This window comes from Ranitomeya imitator, chromosome 4, assembly GCF_032444005.1.
Source record: "Ranitomeya imitator isolate aRanImi1 chromosome 4, aRanImi1.pri, whole genome shotgun sequence".
Classification (NCBI taxonomy): domain Eukaryota; kingdom Metazoa; phylum Chordata; class Amphibia; order Anura; family Dendrobatidae; genus Ranitomeya; species Ranitomeya imitator.
In genome coordinates, this window is record NC_091285.1 from 294,685,079 (window position 1) to 294,703,349 (window position 18,271).

The window sequence follows — 18,271 nt, forward strand, 5'->3', positions numbered from 1 at the left end:
CTCCTACACTGACCAGTCTACTGCTGCCCGTGTACCCCTTGAACCAATTTTAAAGTGCCTACTGCCCAATATTTTTTTATGTTAGGCCTTCGAAGCCTGTCTGCGGCCCGTTCTTTCCACTACTCCTACACTGACCAGTCTACTGCTGCCCGTGTACCCCTGGAACCAATGTTAAAGTGCCTACAGCCCAATATTTTTTTAAGTTAGGCCTTCGAAGCCTGTCTGCGGCTCGTTCTTTCTACTGCTCCTACACTGACCAGTCTACTGCTGCCCGTGTACCCCTTGAACCAATGTTAAAGTGCCTACAGCCCAATATTTTTTTATGTTAGGCCTTCGAAGCCTGTCTGCGGCCCGTTCTTTCTACTACTCTTGCACTGACCAGACCACTGCTGCCAGTGTACCCCTGGAACCTATTTAAAAGTGCCTACAGCCCAATATTTTTTTATGTTAGGCCTTCAAAGACTGTCAGCGGCCCGTTCTTTCTACTACTCCTACACTGACCAGACCACTGCTGCCCGTGTACCTCTGGAACCAATGTTAAAGTGCCTACAGCCCAATATTTTTTTATGTTAGGCCTTCGAAGCCTGTCTGCGGCCCGTTCTTTCTACTACTCCTACACTGACCAGACCACTGCTGCCTGTGTACCCCTGGAACCTATTTAAAAGTGCCTACAGCCCAATATTTTTTTATGTTAGGCCTTCGAAGCCTGTCTGCGGCCAGTTCTTTCTACTACTCCTACACTGACCAGTCTACTGCTGCCCGTGTACCCCTGGAACCAATGTTAAAGTGCCTACAGCCCAATATTTTTTTATGTTAGGCCTTCGAAGCCTGTCTGCGGCCCGTTCTTTCTACTACTCCTACACTGACCAGACCACTGCTGCCTGTGTACCCCTGGAACCTATTTAAAAGTGCCTACAGCCCAATATTTTATTATGTTAGGCCTTCGAAGCCTGTCTGCGGCCCGTTCTTTCTACTACTCCTACACTGACCAGACCACTGCTGCCCGTGTACCCCTGGAACCTATTTAAAAGTGCCTACAGCCCAATATTTTTTTTATGTTAGGCCTTCGAAGCCTGTCTGTGGCCCGTTCTTTCTACTACTACTACACTGACCAGTCTACTGCTGCCCGTGTACCCCTGGAACCAATGTTAAAGTGCCTACAGCCCAATATTTTTTTATGTTAGGCCTTCGAAGCCTGTCTGTGGCCCGTTCTTTCTACTACTCCTCCACTGACCAGACCACTGCTGCCCGTGTACCCCTGGAACCTATTTTCAATTGCATAGAGCATCCTTTTTTTAATAGTAGGCGTACAAAGTCTGTCTGCGGTCCACTATTGAAATTGTCCTCCACTGCCCAGAGCAATGCTGCCTGTGTACCTCTGTAACCTTTTTTAAGCTGCAGTGAGCAACATTTTTGGTTTAAGGCCTACTACCTGTGTCTGTCTGCGCCACTCAATACAGCTGTGTTCCTTTGAAAAAAGCTGAGCGTCAATAGTCTTGTTTTCAGCCTCTAGGAATTTTAAAACTGCATTGGGGCTACAACTTTGGTAGGGCCTACTAACGGTGTCTGCCGCCCCAAGGTGTGCCCCAGGTTTCGTCCACATTGCTTCGATCTTCCTACTCTCGTTTAGTAGTTGGTGAAAACTACACTATATTAGGCCTACAAATTGGGTATGGGGTGTAGAGACGGTGTGTTCCACTCCAAGGTGTTCCCCAGGTTTCCTCGCCATTGCTTCGGTCTTCATACTCTCGTTTAGTAGATGTTGGAAACTATACTGCATTAGGCCTACAAATTGGATATGGGGTGTAGAGACGGTGTCTTCCACTCCAAGGTGTTCTCCAGGTTGCCTTTCCTGAGCTTCTATCTTCAGGCTCTTGTTAAATAGTGGTTAAATGGAACAACTGCATTTGGCGTACTAGTTGGTTTGGGGCCTACTAACAGTGTCTGCCGCTCCTTGCTGTTCTCCTGGTTTCCTGTCCTGAAATTCCATTTTCAGGCTCTCGTTAAGTAGTTGTTAATGTTAGACTGCATTTGGCCTACTAGTTGGGTTGGGGCCTACTATCGGTGTCTGCCACTCCTTGCTGTTCTCCTCCACTGAACAAAGCTGTGCCGCCTGTTTACTACGGTTGCCAATTTTGAACTGCATTTCGACTACTTACTGATTTGGGCCTACTCTCTGTGTCAGCCTCTCATTCCAGTTGTCCTCCACTGCAATTGCCCTGGTTAGTCCTGTGTTACCAATTTTGAACTGCATTTAGCCAACTTTATTCTTTGGGCCTATATCTGTGTTTCCTCCTCATCCTGCCCATTGCCCAGCCAGTGATAGATGAGTCTGCTGGTACATTGACCCATAACGCAACATTCCCCGTGCACGCTACACAGCAAGATTGTGACCCTGCTGAAAGTCAGGTTCCTCTTCCCGCATACCATACCACCTTACACGGGGACAAAGAGGAAGGTGCAGATGAAAGTGCAGGTTCCTTCATCAGGTGGGGGGAGGAATACTAGTTGGCGACGTCACTGGCACAGGGCCTCTCATAGTACGCAAAAGTGTTGCTGCCGGTGGGAGGCGCCCCCGCCGTGCAAACACACCGCTGTACTTTGAGGGGCCCTGTGCCAGTGCCAATGCCAACGAGTGGGCCCCCCCTGCTTGCTCAGGATCACAGCACTTGCAAAGTTGAAATACTTACCTCTCCCTGCTCCACTGCCGTGACGTCGTCCAGATTTAATGGGCCCACTAATTACTTGAACCAGCCCTACCCCCCACAACTTTAGCCAAATGACCCCCAATTTCAAATGCCTTCCAATTATTATAAGCTAAATTACGATTGACAAGCTTCTGTAACAAGAATGGATGTTTTTGCCATTAAAATGGGCAGTGTAGGTGTTTTCCTGGCCTCCACTCACTGCCGACTATGCTCCCCCATTGACTTGCATTGGGTTTCGTGTTTCGGTCGATACCCGACTTTTCGCGATAATCGGCCGATTCCACTCGACTCGACTTCTAAGATAGTCGGGTTTCGCGAAACACGGCTCGACTCTAAAAAGGTCAAGGTCGCTCAACCCAGTACCAGTTTATTTACATATAAGAAAAACATGTTTTTCTCTGAAATAAGACATCCGATTGCATATATCAAGGTATCACTTTATTCAGCTTCCTCAATAAAGTTGGAAATGTTGCAAATTTCAGCTTTCAGCAGAATCATTCAGCACTCAGACATTGTGTTTTACTTGGGACATACAGCCACCATTATCTTCTGCAGCATCATCATAGAGTTTTACGGGAAAAACATACACTAGAGAAGGCATTCAAAACAGTCAATAGTTACTAATAGACATATAAAAAACTATAACAGTTAACAAAGTGCGATATGCTTCCCCTTCACCACAAGTGTACCTGCAGTTACTTTTCCAACACCCCTCCAAACAGCTAAATCTTATTCTATTAGGCCCAGGTTCTTTATTTGCCTATCAATATCTTTCTGCAGTAAAAGGCTTTCTACAAATATCCACAGTAATGTCCTTAGTTAGGTAGAACTAAAAATGCCCTTGTACACATTAGACTAATGTCGGCTGAGCCCACCAATTTCAATACTCCAATGTCTATGGGGTCACCTGCCAAACTGATTGTTGGGGACGATGTCAATTGTCATGTCCCATTTCGGACCACCAATCACTTTGCTCTAGAGATAAGCCATTGGCAGCGATATCTGTTGGTGCCTTTGATATCTGTTGGTGCCTTTCTGTTATACAATACAGGACCTCTGATCCATAAATCATTTTGTAGTATTTGGTTTAATGCAGCGAATAATACTTATCAATATTAGAACAAATGCTGTGGAAACAATAATAGGGACCAGAGAACTCCAAAGGTACATGAATAACAACAGGTGAAAACACACACCAGAAAACTTAGTATAATCCACAATATAGTTTTATTAGAATAAAAACAGTAGCAAAATACACCAAAACTATTAAAAGAACCACTGGAGAACCAATAACGGGACGCAACATTACCAACATACACATAGGCCTATAGATGTATATATACCCTGTACTCCCAAAATTAACCTATCAGATGCAATATCCCAATATGTCAGCATGCTAAAATAGCTAAATGCATAGGGTAGTGCAAATAGGTACACAGTACAAGCGGAAAATATTGGTCTAACCAAGACCTAGCAAAAAGGTATGCATGGAGGAGACATGGTATACTTACTAAATAGCAGAGGCAATGTGCCGGTAAGAGGTCGGTCCCTGCCGCCCCAACGCACGTTTCGTCGAGACTTCCTCAGGAGGCGTGCATTGGGGAGGGGGGTTCCGACTATTTAAGCAATGCCTGGCCAATAGGAACAAAAACAAACCTTCCTAATTAAAACATCCTGCGCCAATACACTCACTACCGCCCGCCCTGACGTCCAGCTACATCCGGTATTCACGGCGCATGCGCCGCCGCCACGGCAACCAAGGAACCATCACAAGAGCGGCGGTGGAACGCAAGCAGGCAGAGCCGTCAGGGAGACGGGATCTGCATGCCGCGCGCCAGGTGCCGCCCACGCAATGGTCTGGAGCCACAGAAGCGGCGCATGCGCTCACCAGATCAGCGCACATAAACCCTGCGGAGACCAGTCACGGCTGATAGAAAAAATATATATGGAACGATAAGTAAGACCCATAATCTAATGGTCATAGAAATATACAAAGAATATACACAGGGGAGAGGAACAAGTGCAAAGAAAGGGGAGTGGCATAAATATAAATATATGAACAGTGTAAGTCTGTATATAATAATAATACAAGAAAAAGGAATGCATAACACTATGAACACAAAATATGCTAAAATAGACAAAAAATGCATAACAAACAACCCACAGGAAATGTGGATAAAGTGACTAAGTGCAATGCTGTCAAGAGATATTTAACAAAGACAGCAAAGGAGGGCAATAGAGTCAGAAAATGACACCCTAGTGAAAACAAGATTGACTACAGATCCAATATTGGATCCAACCAGCAGCACAATATAAATGGTTATATATAATGTACAAAGTTAACCATAAGTGATACAGAAATGTGTAAGTATACCCATTGAATATAATATGACCATATATATAACATTAAACATAAACAGCACAACAATAATAAATATGAAATGACAAAAAATAATGACAATAATAATATAATGCCAGCGAGAAATGGTGACGATTGATGTAAAAATGTTCCGCAGCAGATATAAAGCTTCCTTCAAAAAATGAATGGCAGGATACTCGTCAGGAACAGCAATGTATGTTCTGATACAGGACAAGACACAAATAAGGTATAAGGCCAGGACTAGAATATAAAAGTACAAATTAGTACAAAGATATAAACATGTTATAAACAAAAACAAAATGAAAAAATACGAATAAAAACAACCCCCCACCCCCTAAAAAACGTGAATGATGTCCATTACAAGAAAGAACTAAAGCCAAATCCTTCATTGAGACCCCCTGGAGTAACCGTATTAAGACGATAAATCCAACGGCTTTCTGCTCTAGCCAACGCCTTGAATAGATCTCCACCCCGTGGGCCAAGGGATATTTGGTCAATAGCTTTAATTTTAAGCTGACTAGCATTGCTATCATGAGCAAACCCCCAATCCGGTGAGTAACTTTCCTACTCACCTATATAATAAGTCCAAAAAATTTCCTCCACTTAGTACATGCCCCGCAGTGGATGTCTTTGTAAAGATGGTGTCTCATGATATTGAGCAGTTGTGTTCAACCAAACGCTTTGGTAAAAATCATGGTGAACAAAAAATCATTAAAGAAATACAAAGCTGGACGGATGTGACTATCAAGCAGGCTGACAAAGGGGGCAATGTAGTAATATGGCCTAATCATAAATATGAAAAACAAGCCCAAAAACTATTGGCAGATAAGACCTGTTACAAAAAATTATACTACAACCCCCTTAATGAATTCAAACAGGATCTTGAGACAATTGTTGTTCAGGCATTTGAAAAAGGAGTTATTCCTAAGAAATTTTTGGATACAGTGACCCAGATTAAACCCAGGAAGTCTACCCTGTATCTTATTCCTAAGATTCACAAAGATCCCATCAACCCCCCAGGGAGACCAATTATCTCTGGGAACGAAGGGATCTGTGAATTAGCCTGCAAATTCATTGACTTTTATCTCAAGCCGCTGGTCAATACTCTTCCGTCCTTCATTAAGGACACTACGGCGGCGCTATGTAGTTTTGATGGACTTTCGATTCAGGAGAACATGATTCTCGTGACAGCAGACATAGAGAGTCTGTACACGTCTATCAGACACCAGGATGGGCTCAGGGCGGTCTCCTGGTTCCTTGAGGCTGGGGATATTGAAAAACCTATGGCGGATTTTATTTTACAGTTACTTCAATTCATACTTACCCATAACTGTTTTATGTTTTCAGATCAAATATATCTCCAGCTTCAGGGGACCGCTATGGGGGCCGCCTGTGCCCCATCCTATGCAAACTTGTTTCTTGGTGCCTGGGAGAGGGACATCTTCCTCAGTAATCCAGTGGTGCACATTGACAAGGTGCACCACTGGATTAGATATATCGATGATGTGTTTTTTATCTGGGAGGGCACCATTGAACAGCTTAATACTTTCATGGATGTGCTCAATACAAATAATTTGAACATCAAACTTACTTTTTCTTGTGGCCGACAGGTTAATTTTTTGGATTTAGATGTTAGTGTCTCTGCCAATGGATCAATAGAGACCAATGTGTATCGCAAGCCAACCGCTACAAATACGCTACTACATGCAAGCTCATCACATCGTCAGTCTACCATTAACAGTATCCCAATTGGTCAGCATCTACGTATCAAACGAATCTGTTCGAGTCAGGATAAATTTGAAATACAGGCACGTGATCTATATTGCCGCTTCAGAGAACGTGGATACAGTCATCGTCAAATTCGTAAGGGATATAAGAGAGCATGCTTGACACCACGTAATGATCTTTTGTATCAGAGATCTTCTCGGAATAAGGATGATACACAGGTGAGACTTATAACCCCGTTCAATAGTCAGTGGAAAGACCTTGTCGAAATTGTTAATAAGTATTGGGGAATCTTGCAGTCTGATCCAATTTTAAAAACTATTCTACCTGATAGACCATCAATTACTGCTAAGAGATCAGACAACCTCCGAGACTTACTTGTCCGTAGTCATTATTCTCCATCTGAGGATAAACGGAAGAGAGGAGATGACCGTCTACATGGCTTTTTTCCATGTACCTTTTGCAAAGGGTGCCAGAACCATGTGAAAAGAAAAGAGTTCTCCAACCCCCAGGAAGGTCGCAGCTTTCAAATACGACATAGACTTACTTGCGCCTCAAAGGGGGTAATTTATCATGCGCAGTGCCCATGCAACAAGGTGTACATCGGGATGACTACCCGTGAGCTTAAGGTTAGGACAAGAGAGCATGTGCGTGATATAGAGAAGGCTAAAACATCTGATGACATTAATTCCTTAAAAACTTTGCCTCGCCATTTTTTCTTGTTCCATGATAGCAATGCTAATCAGCTTAAAATTAAAGCTATTGACCAAATATCCCTTGGCCCACGGGGTGGAGATCTATTCAAGGCGTTGGCTACAGCAGAAAGCCGTTGGATTTATTGTCCTAATACGGTTACTCCAGGGGGTCTCAATGAAGGATTTGGCTTTGGTTCTTTCTTGTAATGGACATCATTCACGTTTTTTAGGGGGTGGGGGGTTGTTTTTATTCGTATTTTTTCATTTTGTTTTTGTTTATAACATGTTTATATCTTTGTACTAATTTGTACTTTTATATTCTAGTCCTGGCCTTATACCTTATTTGTGTCTTGTCCTGTATCAGAACATACATTGCTGTTCCTGACGAGTATCCTGCCATTCATTTTTTGAAGGAAGCTTTATATCTGCTGCGGAACATTTTTACATCAATCGTCACCATTTCTCGTTGGCATTATATTATTATTGTCATTATTTTTTGTCATTTCATATTTATTATTGTTGTGCTGTTTATGTTTAATGTTATATATATGGTCATATTATATTCAATGGGTATACTTACACATTTCTGTATCACTTATGGTTAACTTTGTACATTATATATAACCATTTATATTGTGCTGCTGGTTGGATCCAACATTGGATCTGTAGTCAATCTTGTTTTCACTAGGGTGTCATTTTCTGACTCTATTGCCCTGCTTTGCTGTCTTTGTTAAATATCCCTTGACAGCATTGCACTTAGTCACTTTATCCACATTTCCTGTGGGTTGTTTGTTATGCATTTTTTGTCTATTTTAGCATATTTTGTGTTCATAGTGTTATGCATTCCTTTTTCTTGTATTATTATTATATACAGACTTACACTGTTCATATATTTATATTTATGCCACTCCCCTTTCTTTGCACTTGTTCCTCTCCCCTGTGTATATTCTTTGTATATTTCTATGACCATTAGATTATGGGTCTTACTTATCGTTCCATATATATTTTTTCTATCAGCCGTGATTGGTCTCCGCAGGGTTTATGTGCGCTGATCTGGTGAGCGCATGCGCCGCTTCTGTGGCTCCGGACCATTGCGTGGGCGGCACCTGGCGCGCGGCATGCAGATCCCGTCTCCCTGACGGCTCTGCCTGCTTGCGTTCCACCGCCGCTCTTGTGATGGTTCCTTGGTTGCCGTGGCGGCGGCGCATGCTGTCATGATCCCAATGGCAGGGGATCACAAAAATGACAAGCACAGATACAAACAAGCTCTAGGGCGATGGAACCTGAGCTGACCGCGACCCTAAACCTAACACACAAATAAAAGTAGCCGGGGAACGTGCCTACGATGATCCTAGACGTCTCGCTCCAGCCGAAGATCTAACTTCCCCTATCAGAAGAAACACAGACCTCTCTTGCCTCCAGAGAAATACCCCACAGCAAATAGCAGCCCCCCACATATAATGACGGTGAAATGAGAGGAAAGCACATACGTAGTATGAAAACAGTTTCAGCAAAATGAGGCCCGCTAAAGCTAGATAGCAGAGGATACAAAAGTGAACTGCGCGGTCAGCGAAAAACCCTTCAAAAAACCATCCTGAAATTACTTGAACTCATGTGCCAACTCATGGCACATGAAAAGCAATTTCAGCCCACTAGAGCAACCAGCAGCAGAGAATCACATATCTGCAGGCTGGACTAAAAACCAAATTAAGCAAAACACAAAACAGGAAAATCCAAACTTAGCTTGTCCAGAAGGTTCTAGGAGCAGGGAGCAGAGGTAACAAGACACACTGGATACATTGATAACCGGCGAGGAAATGCCAGCAAAGCCAGGTTAAATAGGAAACTCCCATATGCTGATGGAACAGGTGGAACCCAGAAACCCAGGAAAGACAAGTCACCCAGTACCATCAGTAACCACCAGAGGGAGCCCAAAAACAGAACTCACAACAGTACCCCCCCCTTGAGGAGGGGTCACCGAACCCTCACGAGAACCACCAGGGCGACCAGGATGAGCCCTATGAAAAGCGCGAACCAAATCATCAGCATGAACATCCGAGGCAACCACCCAAGAATTATCCTCCTGACCATAACCCTTCCACTTGACCAAATACTGGAGTTTCCGTCTGGAAACACGAGAATCCAAGATCTTCTCCACAACATACTCCAATTCTCCCTCCACCAGCACTGGAGCAGGAGGCTCAAGCGAAGGAACAACAGGTACCTTATACTTCCGCAACAACGACCGATGGAACACATTATGAATAGCAAACGATGCCGGGAGATCCAAACGAAACGACACAGGGTTAAGAATTTCCAAGATCCTATAGGGACCGATGAACCGAGGCTTGAACTTAGGAGAAGAGACCTTCATAGGAACAAAACGAGAAGACAACCACACCAAGTCACCAACAAGAAGTCGAGGACCCACGCGGCGACGGCGATTAGCAAACTGCTGAGCCTTCTCCTGGGACAACTTCAAATTGTCCACCACATGACTCCAAATCCGATGCAACCTATCCACCACCATGTCCACTCCAGGACAATCAGAAGGTTCCACCTGACCAGAGGAAAAACGAGGATGAAACCCCGAATTACAAAAGAAAGGAGAAACCAAGGTAGCAGAACTAGCCCGATTATTAAGGGCAAACTCGGCCAGCGGCAAAAAGGTAACCCAGTCATCCTGATCAGCAGAAACAAAACACCTTAAATAAGTTTCCAAGGTCTGATTAGTTCGTTCAGTCTGGCCATTCGTCTGAGGATGGAATGCAGACGAAAAGGACAAATCAATGCCCATCTTAGCACAGAACGTCCGCCAAAATCTAGACACAAACTGGGATCCCCTGTCAGAAACGATGTTCTCAGGAATCCCATGCAAACGAACCACATTCTGAAAAAACAGAGGGACCAACTCAGAGGAGAAAGGCAACTTAGGCAAGGGTACCAGATGAACCATTTTAGAAAAGCGATCACACACAACCCAGATGACGGACATTTTTTGAGAGACAGGGAGATCCGAAATAAAGTCCATGGAAATGTGCGTCCAAGGCCTCTTCGGGATAGGCAAAGGTGACAACAATCCACTGGCCTGAGAACAGCAAGGCTTAGCCCGAGCGCAAACCTCACAAGACTGCACAAAAGAACGCACATCCCTCGACAAGGAAGGCCACCAAAAAGACCTGGCCACCAAGTCTCTAGTACCAAATATTCCAGGATGACCTGCCAACGCAGAAGAATGGACCTCGGAGATGACTCTACTGGTCCAATTATCCGGAACAAACAGTCTCTCAGGCGGACAACGATCAGGTTTACCCGCCTGAAACTCCTGCAAAGCACGTCGCAAGTCTGGGGAGACAGCAGACAAAATCACCCCATCCCTAAGGATACCAGAGGGCTCAGAATTTCCAAGGGAGTCAGGCACAAAACTCCTAGAAAGAGCATCCGCCTTCACATTCTTTGAACCTGGCAGGTATGAAACCACAAAATTGAAACGAGAGAAAAACAGTGACTAACGAGCCTGTCTAGGATTCAGACGCCTGGCAGACTCAAGGTAAATCAAATTTTTGTGATCAGTCAAGACCACCACACGATGTCTAGCACCCTCTAGCCAATGACGCCACTCCTCAAATGCCCACTTCATGGCCAAAAGTTCCCGATTACCAACATCATAATTCCGCTCAGCCGGCGAAAACTTTCTAGAAAAAAACGCGCATGGCTTCATCACTGAGCCATCGGAGCTTCTCTGTGACAAAACCGCCCCCGCTCCAATCTCGGAAGCATCAACCTCAACCTGAAAAGGGAGCGAAACATCTGGCTGACGCAACACAGGAGCAGAAGAAAACCGGCGCTTAAGTTCCTGAAAGGCCTCCACAGCCGCAGGAGACCAATTAGCAACATCAGCACCCTTCTTAGTCAAATCCGTCAAAGGCTTAACAACACTAGAAAAATTAGTTATAAAACGACGATAGAAATTAGCAAAACCCAAGAACTTCTGTAGACTCTTAAGAGATGTAGGCTGCGTCCAGTCACAAATAGCCTGAACCTTGACGGGATCCATCTCAATAGTAGAAGGGGAAAAAATATACCCCAAGAAAGAAATCTTCTGGACTCCAAAGAGACACTTTGAGCCTTTTACAAACAAGGAATTGGCCCGTAGGACCTGAAACACCTTCCTGACCTGCTGAACATGAGACTCCCAGTCATCAGAAAAAACCAAAATATCATCCAAATACACAATCATAAATTTATCCAGATATTCACGGAAAATATCGTGCATAAAGGACTGGAAGACTGAAGGAGCATTAGAAAGTCCAAAAGGCATTACCAAATACTCAAAATGGCCCTCAGGCGTATTAAATGCGGTTTTCCACTCATCACCTTGCTTTATTCGTATAAGATTATACGCACCCCGAAGATCAATCTTAGTGAACCATTTAGCCCCCTTAATGCGAGCAAACAAATCAGTCAACAATGGCAAAGGATACTGATATTTTACGGTAATCTTATTCAAAAGACGATAATCTATACAAGGCCTCAAGGAACCATCTTTTTTGGCCACGAAAAAAAAACCTGCTCCCAAAGGGGACAAAGATGGACGGATATGTCCCTTTTCCAAGGACTCCTTAACATAATCCCGCATAGCAGTATGCTCTGGCACTGACAGATTGAACAAACGACCTTTAGGAAATTTACTGCCTGGAATTAAATTTATAGCACAATCGCAATCCCTGTGAGGAGGAAGCGAACTGAGCTTAGGCTCCTCAAAAACATCCCGATAGTCAGACAAAAACACAGGAATCTCAGAAGGAGTAGATGAAGCGATAGAAATCGGAGGTGCATCATCATGAACCCCCTGACAACCCCAGCTTAACACAGACATTGATTTCCAGTCAAGGACTGGATTATGAGTTTGTAACCATGGCAGACCAAGTACTAGAACATCATGCAAATTATACAGTACCAGGAAGCGAATCACCTCCTGATGAACGGGAGTCATACGCATGGTCACTTGTGTCCAGTACTGAGGTTTATTCATAGCCAAAGGTGTAGAGTCAATTCCCTTCAAAGGAATAGGGACTTCCAGAGGCTCCAGACTAAACCCACAGCAATTGGCAAATGACCAATCCATAAGACTCAGGGCAGCGCCTGAATCCACATAGGCATCGACGGAAATGGATGATAATGAACAAATCAGAGTCATAGACAGAATGAACTTAGACTGTCATGTTCCCAATGGCAGGGGATCACAAAAATGACAAGCACAGATACAAACAAGCTCTAGGGCGATGGAACCTGAGCTGACCGCGACCCTAAACCTAACACACAAATAAAAGTAGCCGGGGAACGTGCCTACGATGATCCTAGACGTCTCGCTCCAGCCGAAGATCTAACTTCCCCTATCAGAAGAAACACAGACCTCTCTTGCCTCCAGAGAAATACCCCACAGCAAATAGCAGCCCCCCACATATAATGACGGTGAAATGAGAGGAAAGCACATACGTAGTATGAAAACAGTTTCAGCAAAATGAGGCCCGCTAAAGCTAGATAGCAGAGGATACAAAAGTGAACTGCGCGGTCAGCGAAAAACCCTTCAAAAAACCATCCTGAAATTACTTGAACTCATGTGCCAACTCATGGCACATGAAAAGCAATTTCAGCCCACTAGAGCAACCAGCAGCAGAGAATCACATATCTGCAGGCTGGACTAAAAACCAAATTAAGCAAAACACAAAACAGGAAAATCCAAACTTAGCTTGTCCAGAAGGTTCTAGGAGCAGGGAGCAGAGGTAACAAGACACACTGGATACATTGATAACCGGCGAGGAAATGCCAGCAAAGCCAGGTTAAATAGGAAACTCCCATATGCTGATGGAACAGGTGGAACCCAGAAACCCAGGAAAGACAAGTCACTCAGTACCATCAGTAACCACCAGAGGGAGCCCAAAAACAGAACTCACAACAGCATGCGCCGTGAATACCGGATGTAGCTGGACGTCAGGGTGGGCGGTAGTGAGTGTATTGGCGCAGGATGTTTTAATTAGGAAGGTTTGTTGTTGTTCCTATTGGCCAGGCATTGCTTAAATAGTCGGAACCCCCCTCCCCAATGCACGCCTCCTGAGGAAGTCTCGACGAAACGTGCGTTGGGGCGGCAGGGACCGACCTCTTACCGGCACATTGCCTCTGCTATTTAGTAAGTATACCATGTCTCCTCCATGCATACCTTTTTGCTAGGTCTTGGTTAGACCAATATTTTCCGCTTGTACTGTGTACCTATTTGCACTACCCTATGCATTTAGCTATTTTAGCATGCTGACATATTGGGATATTGCATCTGATAGGTTAATTTTGGGAGTACAGGGTATATATACATCAATAGGCCTATGTGTATGTTGGTAATGTTGCGTCCCGTTATTGGTTCTCCAGTGGTTCTTTTAATAGTTTTGGTGTATTTTGCTACTGTTTTTATTCTAATAAAACTATATTGTGGATTATACTCCGTTTTCTGGTGTGTGTTTTCACCTGTTGTTATAGCGATTAATACTTACAGTATTTGGACAAGTGGACAATATCAGATGCTTTGTCAAGTTTTATTTTTCGGTTCCTTGGTATTTGGATGTCTCTGACCTAGATGTATTTGCATTTTATCTTGGATAGCATAATTTTCATTAGGCTGTTTTGTTACTATATTTTCTTGTTAGACTTTTGCATTTTGTATATTGTACAGAACGCAAACCCACTCATGTGCAAAATCATAGTTTGAATTTCAATGCGACTTTTTATTTTATTTTAGCCAAAATAGCAAAAGAAAAGGAAATATATGCATATTTTAATTATGGTTCTTACCGTACCATTAGAAAAAGATATGGACCACACATCCGAAACTTAATCATAGTTCTATTGTGGCTAAGCAAACATTTACGAAACTGAGCACAAGGTTCTTAGTTTAACATTCTGATGCGATTGTACGGAGCCCACTGCCACATCATTGCAAACCTCTCAGTGGGTCCCTAACCTTAAGGCTGTAGCGCTGTGCCCTGACCAATGCCAGAGCAATGGCGCACCAACGGGGGGGAGTGATGTGGTGCCTCACAGAACCCATGCAGCAAGGCAAAGTTCCCATGACTCACACCATATCAGAAAAACAGCATCATGGCAACAATGGCCACTACCCAGCACTAACACTAAGTGAATAGATCTTAAAAACTTATCGCCCACATGGTCTCAGACAAAAAGCTGAGAAGGCTCTATATATGGTAGCTTGGAGATCCTACAGAGCCCAAATACAGTCATGTGTATAATCACACTTTGCATTTCTATGTGATTCTTTCATTTTTTTCAGTCAAAACTGCAAAGAAAAGAAGATATATGCAATTTTAAGTTATGATTTTGCACACGTTACAAATATTTGCCATTTGTTTGTATATAGATTCACTGATATAGTTTATTGTATGAGTTTAAGCAAAGCAGAACAAAATTATCTTAATTTAATTTAATCCTTAAAGATTCCTGAAAGTGATATTATGCCTGTACAAGCCATAACCTATGCTGTCACTATTACTATACTAATTATTGTATATTTTCTTTACTTCTATAGCCATGTTTTTGTTCTATTTGGCTTCATGTTTGTTATGCTCAGCATAGATTGCTTTTATTTGCAGCGATATAAAATTCAGTCAATAGATTATCTCGCTTCTGCTTTGGTGTCTAATGCTGACACCATTCATTATGTATCCCCACTGAATGACAGCTTGACTGGCAGTTCTTTCTAGTTAAATAGATGATAAGGCCAAAGAGGTGCAAGAAGTTCCTGCTCCAGCTCTGCCTCTTTGTTCTAATGATCATTTGTGTCATGGAGTCTGATGCAGAGATAAGATGGTTTGGTGGGGGTTTACACTGTTATCCCTTCATATGATAATCACTTCTTACCGAGATATTTATTAGTTTTATTTCATCTAGCATCTATTTGAAAAAGCAAAAGGATTTATCTCAAATTATTTAAGGCTGAAATATATTCTATTTTAGTATTATATGTGCAAATATATTCAAGATGTAGTACACTTAAGGTCCTATTAGTTAAACCAATAATTGGCCAATGAAACATTTTTAGGAATGTTCACTTTTGATCATTACCTTGTATAAAAATACATCTTTCAGCCCACAAAATCATCATTAGTAGGCAACACATCCCCTTGCATTGACAAATAATGCTCTGCTGAGAATATACAAGCAATCTTAATTTAATAATTATTTGTCTTCATACAGTTTGCACATGAGGATGATTTCCGCAAGTAAATAGAAGCGCTGCAAGCAGTGATTGACAAACCTTGTCACCGATCATAGCTCTTTTCATACAGATATCTGTCGGTGAAAAACAACACACATAATACTTAAAACTTACTTTTTAAGCTAACATATAAGATATGTCTTTCAGCCACTGTTCCAATTCTTAAAAGCAACAAATCGGACAATTGACAATGCAATTAATCTCACTTGCTTATGGCTTGTTTACTGGAGTCTTAAGCGACAACAATAAAGTAGGTTGTTGCCATATTTCATATTCAGGCAGCTATCTACCATTGTAATTTTCTTTTAGCCTTTTTGTCAAGGGGGGGAGAATAGTGTTAAAAATAGGGGAAAAAATTAAAATAAATATTTAGGTTTTTGCACACACCTTTTTTACTATTCTAATTTGTCAACCTTATTGCCAACTATATATATATATATATATATATATATATATATATATATATATATATATCTGCCATTTTGCTTTCCAGACTGTCTATCTACGGGTCCATTTTTTTCAAAGAGGGGAGAATAGTGTTAAAAAATAGACATAAAATGTTTAAAAAAAACAACACATAGTACGGCACACAGTAAAGGAAGATTATTATTATTATTATTATTATTTATTATTATAGCGCCATTTATTCCATGGCGCTTTACATGTGAGGAGGGGTATACATAATAAAACAAGTACAATAATCTTGAAAAATACAAGTCACAACTGGTACAGGAGGAGAGAGGACCCTGCCCGCGAGGGCTCACAATCTACAAGGGATGGGTGAGGATACAGTAGGTGAGGGTAGAGCTGGCCGTGCAGCGGTTTGGTCAATCGGTGGTTACTGCAGGTTGTAGGCTTGTCGGAAGAGGTGGGTCTTCAGGTTCTTTTTGAAGGTTTCGATGGTAGGCGAGAGTCTGATATGTTGTGGTAGAGCATTCCAGAGTAGGGGGGATGCACGAGAGAAATCTTGTATGCGATTGTGGGAAGAGGAGATAATAGGGGAGTAGAGAAGGAGATCTTGTGAGGATCGGAGGTTGCGTGCAGGAAAGTACCGGGAGACGAGGTCACAGATGTATGGAGGAGACAGGTTGTGGATGGCTTTATATGTCATGGTTAGGCTTTTGTACTGGAGTCTCTGGGTGATGGGGAGCCAGTGCAGGGATTGACAGAGGGGAGAGGCCGGGGAATAGCGGGGGGACAGGTGGATTAGTCGGGCAGCAGAGTTTAGAATAGATTGGAGGGGTGCAAGAGTGTTAGAGGGGAGGCCACAGAGCTGGAGGTTACAGTAGTCAAGGCGGGAGATGATTAGGGCATGGACTATGGTTTTTGCAGATTCTTGGTTTAGGAATGTGCGGATCCGTGAAATATTTTTGAGTTGGAGGCGGCAGGAAGTGGAAAGGGTTTGGATATGTGGTTTAAAGGAGAGATCAGTGTCAAGGATTACCCCAAGACAGCGGGCTTGTGGGACTGGGGAGAGTGGGCAGCCGTTTACTGTAATGGATAGGTTCGTTGGGGAGATCGCGTGAGATGGGGGAAAGATGATGAATTCTGTTTTGTCCATGTTAAGTTTTAGAAATCTAGTGGAGAAGAAGGATGAAATAGCAGACAGACATTGAGGGATTCTGGTTAGTAGGGAGGTGATATCTGGTCCAGAGATGTAGATCTGTGTGTCGTCAGCATAGGGATGATACTGAAAGCCGTGAGATTCTATGAGCTGTCCCAGGCCAAAGGTGTAGATGGAGAAGAGCAGGGGTCCTAGAACTGAACCTTGCGGGACTCCGACAGATAGGGGGCGAGGTGAGGAGGTGGTGTGTGAGTGGGAGACGCTGAATGTACGGTCAGTTAGGTATGATGAGATCCAGGATAGGGCCAATTCTGTGATGCCAAGGGATGAGAGGGTCTGCAGCAGCAGGGAATGGTCCACTGTGTCAAAGGCAGAGGACAGGTCCAGGAGGAGGAGGACAGAGTAGTGTCGCTTGCTCTTGGCGGTTAATAGGTCATTGGTGACCTTAGTTAGGGCAGTTTCAGTGGAGTGGTGTGACCGGAAGCCTGATTGAAAGCGGTCGAAGAAGGAGCAGGAAGATAGATGGGAGGACAGTTCAATATGGACATGTTGTTCCAGTAGTTTTGAGGCAAAGGGGAGAAGTGATATAGGGCGATAGCTAGATACAGAGGATGGGTCAAGAGAGGGCTTTTTGAGGATAGGTGTGATTGTGGCATGTTTAAAGCTTGAGGGGAAAATGCCAGTTGTTAGTGATAGGTTAAAGAGATGGGTTAGGGTTGGGATGAAGACTGTGGTGAGGTTTGGGATGAAGTGGGATGGGAGTGGGTCAAGTGCACAGGTGGTGAGATGCGATCTTGAGAGTAGAGTGGAGAGTCCGTCTTCTGTAATGGTGGAGAAGTTGGTTTTGGAGGTGGAGGGCTGGGTAGTTGGGAGGAAGGGTTCTGGGGGTTGTTTACTAAAATTGTCTCTGATGTT